Source organism: Cupressus sempervirens, chromosome 11, assembly GCF_028749045.1.
Source record: "Cupressus sempervirens isolate cs-2001-9-10 chromosome 11, ASM2874904v1, whole genome shotgun sequence".
NCBI lineage: Eukaryota > Viridiplantae > Streptophyta > Pinopsida > Cupressales > Cupressaceae > Cupressus > Cupressus sempervirens.
The window spans coordinates 76,191,209-76,198,726 of NC_143128.1; positions in this window are offsets into that span (position 1 = coordinate 76,191,209).

The following is a 7,518-nucleotide window of genomic DNA, read 5'->3' on the forward strand; positions in this document are numbered from 1 at the left end:
ATTTTTGAAGATCGAGGATGCAGCTTTAAACACAGAATATGGTTCCACTCTCTGTATTAATTGGACATGAAAGCATCGCGCGTGAAAAAAATAGAGTATAACATAGAAGATTTCATCAGTTTCATCTTACACGAGAAAAGATTCTGAGCCATTCCTGTGCAGAAGTAATTACTGAAGGAAAGTGTGCTGAAGTCTGGCAAAATTTGTGAAATTTTCTGTTCACAAAAAGTTTGCAAGAATACAGAGGAAAACAAAGATAGAATTCAAGTAAGTAGTACTACCATGATCTCTGTAGGCTTTTCAGTTTTGTAAAAAATAATCCAAGATGCCTTCGAAGAAGGGATTTTTAGGTCAAATAAACTATTTGGATAGAAATGTGCATGATGACTTGCTTGAGTTGCTCCCAGAGTCTATTGTAGAGACAGTGCAAGTTAAAAGGTTAACCTCATTGAACCCTAGGCTAAGGATAGTTGATGGATTGTATGATAAGGGTAATTGGGTCCAAGATGCTCAAACTGGTTTGAGTTTGCTCAAGAAATGGTTTGCAAAAAGGAAATTATATGCCCCACATGCCAATATATGGAATTTTGATCTGGGAAAGCTAGTTTTTCCCAATGTGTTTATGGATTATGACCTTCTTGAGGCCATGGCAAAAAGTTATGATCAAGCCACTAGGGTAGTGAGAAGAGTAGATGGTGAAGTTTTAAGTACCATCAGTCTAGAAGAGATTAGGGAAGTTTTTAGTTTGGGACCTCTCACTAGGTATCATGTGCCCATTGATTTGATAGAATTAGAAAAAGAATATATGTCAAAAAGGGATGTAGTTAGACAAGGTGCACTGAAGGCCCACATAGGCAGAATTGGAAACCTACTAGCAATAACATTATCTTCTAAAGAACCTTTCAAGAAATCATGCTTTGATGCCAGGGCAGTAGAGATATACAGGACCTTGTGCAGAGTCTTCGGAGAGGGTGAAGAAGATTTTATCCCTGTGAGCTTCATGTATATGATCACCCAAATCTCCTCTTTTAGTGTAGAAATAATTTTTGATTTTGCATCTTACCTAGCTAATGAGATTCACAGTGGATTGGTGGGGATTGCAAAGGGCAAGGTGGAGAAGGTTTGGGGTCAGTACTCCCTATTGATGCATATGTTTCTATTTAAAGGGGTTACATATTTCAGTAAAGAAATGGTTTTAAATAGGAAAAAAGAGGGGGAAGCACTACCAGTTCAATTATGGAGTGTAGACATGACTGGGGAACCAGAAAATGCTAGTTTTGTTAGATTTGATAGGCACTTTGCTTCTAAACTAAGGTGCCTCATATTGAGTGACAATCCTAGAATTCCTAAGGCACTAATGCACCTTGTTAGGCCTATGGATAGACCCCATAGTCTAAAAATTTCACATAATTTGGGAGATATCATCCCATGTCTGGTCTCAACTGTCATTAGAGTTTATGGATTCAAAGGGACACCCCATGTACTACCCTATTAGGTGCCTTTAAAGTAGGAGTAGATGAATTTTTATGGCAGTTGGGAGGAGTGGAGGAGACCTTTTTGCACAAAAGGGGAAGAGGATCAATTTTTCTTACTTGCACTGTAGCTCACTAGTTTGTAATAACTAAAGAGGGGTGGATCTTCCTCTACAAATTTTTGGATTAGTATAAGATGGTAGTATCTCACTCTCATTTTTTGTGATGCAAAAGATTTCTTTAATTCTGCTCTTAGACATAGGATCAAGCTTCATCCAATTCAGCATGAATTCTATTTCCCTGAAGATGTAATAAGGAATGAATATTCTCTCCAGGAGCAAGAAACAAAGATAGAAAAATGGAGAGTCTATTCAAAAGTTTTGGAGTTTATTAATTGTTTTGACAAGGATTACAGTCCTCTTAGTAATGCTGCAACTAATGCAGATAGAATAAATAAGCTCATGAGTGCATTCCCTGAAATAATGGAGGTAATGAATGAGAAGAAACAACATTTTATTGATTCTTTTCTAGATAAAGCCAGGGAAGTAATGAGGAAATTGGGTTTCACCCCTAACATAGGGGCAAGTCCTCTGGTTGTGTGAAAGAGGATAGGATATACTGTCATTCAGGATCAGATGCCCACTGTAAGCAAAGGAAAGCAGATAATTGAAACTACTAGTACTGTTTTTGAAGAAAGACCCCCTAAACCCTCTCCCAAAAGAAGAAAAATAATTAGGGAAGAGGAATCATATGATGAAGGTTACTCACCTTCCCAAACTCCAATAAGAATTGAGGAGGAGGAGCTCACCAACAAGAAAATTGAACAAATGGGATCACAAGGAGGATTTTTTGTTACTCAGGTAGAAATTGATGAAGGGAATTGCCAGGAGCCTCCTGTGCTGAGTTTTGAATTAACTATAGCAGATTTCAGGGGAAGGGAATTAGACCCTATTTTAGAACAAGCCAGTCAGCAATTTTTGTCTGATAACAGTTTTGTAAAATCTAGGGCTTTCCATCAATTTGCGTGGAGGGCAAACATGCACATTTTTGAGAAAAGATGTAGGAATATGAAAACAAAGCATCCAAAAATGGATGAAGCCTCTATTCAGAATCAAATAAAGGAAAAAATGATACAAGAGTTCCAGAATATAACCCCTGAAGAGGGTAGATAGATGGTGAAAGATGCAAATATTTTATTATTGCCAAATTGGGATATTGTTGATGCCTTAATTTTTAATTCTGTGTCAAATAATTTAGGATTACAGGATCCAGATAAAGAGGAATTCTTGGGAACAACATTCAGTAATGACCAAGCTACTCTTGTTATGTGGTCATTAAGAAGAGGATCCAGGACTACTCCATCACAACCTAATGATTCAGGACTAAAAGGGAGTATCATTGTGAGGAGGGTTGTTGATACTTCACATGTACAAGCAACCCACATGAATGTGGACTATTCTAAATTTGCCTTGGCCACTGCAGAAAAAGAAGAAAAGGAAATGACTGACCTGCAGAGCAAGTATGAAACTGTGGTGGATGCCTACAATAAAGAAGTAAAAAAGAGAATTGAGCTTGAGAACAAGCTATTGGGAAAAACCACTAGGCCAAAAATAACATACCCTCACCCCCGAGTTGAACCTTTTAAATCCACCCCTCTCATAGAAATACCAGATACACCCCAAAGGCCACAATACTACACTGCTGAGGACTTTGAAGAAGAAAAAGGAAAACTGTGGGCTTTACATGTAGAATTGGAATCCAGATATGAAGATAAATTGAGAAAAGCTCTCACATTTTTGGGGGACAAGATTGAATGGCTGCTAATTTATGATCAGTTGGCTAGGGTGATCAGTATCTGGGAGGATTTGAAATCTAATGATGAGGCTCTAATGCCTATTTTGAATAAATGGGTGACAATGGAGAAAGAAATAACACTTTTGTGTTTCTCTGGCATAGATAATTCTTTTGATCAAATTGAAAAGACATTTGATATTGTTTCTAATCTCACTGATTTTAATAATAAAAGGGTCCATTTACAAAAAGTAGTAGTAGGCTACTTTGAAAAGTAAAAAAGCTATAAATTCAATTTGTTTCCTCATGCCTTAGATAAAGAGAATAATTTGAAAAGCAAAGATGAATGGGCAAAGGAACTTGATGATTTATTCTGTTTAAGAATGAATCAAGTCATTAATGAATCAGGGCATGCATGGTGGGCCGCCACAACAGAAGAAATGGTGAAGGCCCAAATATTCTTTGATTCTTTAAAGCAAGAATTTGCTACCATTAACAAGGATACTGAATATGTACTGAAAAGACAGAGGGATATTTTATAGTTCAATTGGCTAGATGATACATTATTTGACAAATGGATGGCAGATATGGCTCCCGTTGAGCAGTTTGATGAAGATGAAGATGATAGTGATGAAATGCAAGGTGAGGAGATCCAAATCACTGACCTTATCACTACTCAAACCCAACCAGAAGAAGAAGACAAGGATAATCAGTTACCTTCAGTTACAGACCCAGGACCATAGGATGTCAATACAACTAAAGAAAGGGAAAAGGTAGAAGCTATTTTCCCCATAGAAGATAAAGATGGTGAAAGCCCACTGGTGTAGGTTGATGTGCAATCATCAGAACAAACTTCATCATTGGTTAATTTGGCTGCTGCATACGAGGAAGGATCAGAATAGCAACCAACTTAGCAACATAGGAGCGTGTAACAAAAGGGCCCACAAAAGGAATGTCTGATGTAAAACTTTTTCTGTTACTCACATTTTTGTCATCTTGTTACAAGTATATGTAAGTGTCTTTTAAAGGACACCTATCATTTGTCTTTAGCCTGAAGCTTGTTGCATCTCACACTATTTAAGTGAGATCCCAGGGCTAAAGAATGGTCCGAATTCTATTTTTCTAAGTACTATGCTTAGTTTGTTTTTGGTCCAAATTTTGAAAGCAAGTTTATAATGTATTTTTTCTATCAATTCTCTGAGGATACATGAATATAGAATGAGTTGTGTTTCTTTCTGAAGGTCATTCTGAGTCTATTGTTAAGAACATCTTCAGATCTATAGAAGATTTCTTGGCCATATCTATTTTATGGGATGTTTTTATCAAGTTAGTAAGAATTATGTATATGTTTGAGGATTTTGAAATGAGAATTAGAATGAAACTAAGAATAATCCTCATACAGTTTTTCTAGTTTTGAATCATCCCTGGGTATACCCACCCTGGTTTTGCAGAGCCAAAAGAGTAGAAAACCATCTGTGGTTTTGTTGAAGTTGGGTCCAAATACTTTGCATATACAATTGTTAATAAGAAAATGCTAGTCTTTAGATTGTGTGTGTACTGTCATTCTGGTATTAAGCATTTTGTTGCTTAGTAGTTTTAGTGCATTTTAAAACTCTAATAGGTTGAGTATTTTGTGGAATGGGACCTGGCACCTAGGTCGAGGGTATATTTGGGTTTTCTTATTCTACCTGAGGTGGTTACCATCCAAAAAATGGGTGAATAGGATCTGTTATGTCGATAGGTGGTGGACGTCCAAACTCAAAGACACCAACATTATCTCATAAGAAATTTTCCATGATGGTTTCCTTGTTGTGATCTATGATGGCATTTTTTGATAGTAGCATGACCAGGTTGGTTCATGAAAGCCTCAATATCTATGGATGATCTTTGTTCTTTTGAGATTTGCAGTGGTGGGTATGATGGTGTCATGGATACTACAAAGTACGGTTGAGCTTGAGATGTGTTACCACTATGACTAGGATCCATGTCTTTTTTCATGTGTTCCTACCAAAACATGTGGTGGGTGGCATGAAAGGATGATTTTCCTAAAGATGTAAATGTAGTGAGGGATGATACTAAGGTAGTCTAAATGATATGGTGCTAAGTGTAAGAGACTTTTGTTTTCCTAAAATATGAATGTGGAAATGTGATGGTGATGCAAAAAGTGTGACCCTAACCTTTAGCTCAAGGTGATGTTGGGTACTAATGACATTTTTGTTTCTAGAAAATGGTGTGTTTCAAGGATACTTAGGATGATGAGAGATATGATGCAAAAAGGTTTTTGAGTGAGAATCTAATGGGGAGATGCTAAGATTTTTATCAATGCATGTGGAGGATTTTGCTTCAACAACCTAAGATGAGAGGAGATGGTCCATCTTTAAATTTTTGAATGGGGTAATGCAATTCCTAGATGAGAGACTAAACCTATAAGTGTGTAAGTGAGAGTGGAAAAAGGAAGGACCTAATCAGAATGAGTAATAGTAGAGTTGTTGATAAGGGTCATATTAACACCACGTTGAAGGGTTAGGTTTTGGATTTTGTAGTCTCATTCAATTTGCAATGATACCTCAACTTTGTCTTTCTCAATTTGATCCAATTTGGCAATCCTAGGGTTAGGGGTATGTTTCTTATGCTTTGCTTCAATTTCCTTATAGGTTGGTATTTGAGGAAGCTTAGCCTTCTTAAACTTAGTCTTGGGATGGCTTGACATGAGATATTTCGAAGGATTAAAATCACAACCATGGGGTTTTTGGAGGTAGTGACTATGCTAAGTATACCTTCTAGACCTTGGGTTGGAACATAAATCAATTGAGAAATAGCAAGTTTTTTATTTCTTTCTGGATGAATCTGGCTAATTATCTTCTAGGAAAGGAAAAATGTGTCATTTTCGATCAAGTAGATTGGTAACAAAAGATATATTGAAAAGAGCAACTATAGGATCTTTTTAGAGCAAAAGGGGTTCATTGGTAACTAGACTTTTGTGGGGTATTTTCTAGGTAATAAGTGTAGGAAAAAGGAAAACTTAAAAGTACGATGTTGCGAGTGGGTTTTCTAACAACCATTTCTTACATATGAAGGTGAGGTCTCTCAAAGATAAAATTTGTGATATTTTCAATCAAGTAGGGTAAATGGCAAAGTATTTTTGAAAAAGAGAAAGACTTTGGACCAACAAAAGGATTTATAACTTAGGTTCTTCTTAGTGATTTTTGAGGGAATAAGTAGATCACTTGGAAACAAATGGACAAAGTGGACCAGTAAGACAAGCAGTTGTTGTCAATGGACTTGCTAACAACTGTTGTTTTGAAATGACAAAGGTGAAGCTTTCTTTCTTCTGATACAGGGATGAATGAGCAAACAATTTCTTAAAGGACAAAGCAACATTGAGAAATACAAACAGTTAATCTCTTTAGCAAAAGGATTTTTTTTTATAGTAACCATTGAATTGTGTGTGTTCAACAAATGTTTTCACAGGTCTTGAGAACAATTTAAGACAGTTCAAACACACACATTTTCCCTACAGGTCAGAATTTGATTGTCATATGTTATTCAACTGCCCACAGCTTGATGTCTCATGGTTCTAGTGCAATATTTCCCTCTAATCGAAGAGGTTAGTCAATGCAAGAGTCGATCAACAAAGGATAAACATCAAAGAACCTTCAAGGCATGACAAATAGAATTTCCCCTTTTGCGAGAACAACAACCCTTGGAGATGAAACCCAAGTGGCCTTATGCCTCTACTAGGGGAGCACAATGGTGAGTAATCTTGAGGGATGTTGTTTTTCTTGCACCGTGAATAACATACCATGAAAGAAAGTCAGATACTTTAGACTAAGAGGGTTGTAAATGGGTCTATGGAGTCTCTACAATAGTTGTTAATGGCTGTGATCCACTTAAGGGTCTATTCTGGACATGCTAAAATCATGGGAAAGTTTTCCCACCTCAAAATACCCTCAAAAACATGTTGCCTGGACTGAAGAGATGGAGTGAGAAGGTTTACCCTTCCCCTCATTTATATACCAGCTAGACTATTTACCAGTTTGAGCTTTTCACCAAAGAGGACACGCTTCCCAGAAGTGGATGAACTCGCTAAAAGCACTCCTAGGTTGTTGTGGATGATCTTGCTAACAAATTTTGGTACATGTGTCATGTACTTTAATGGTCTTACTTTGCATGAAAAGAGAGAAGTCTAAGATGCGTGAAAATGCACAATCTCAAAACACACAAGACATGGGGTTCATTGCTATTTGGACACTTT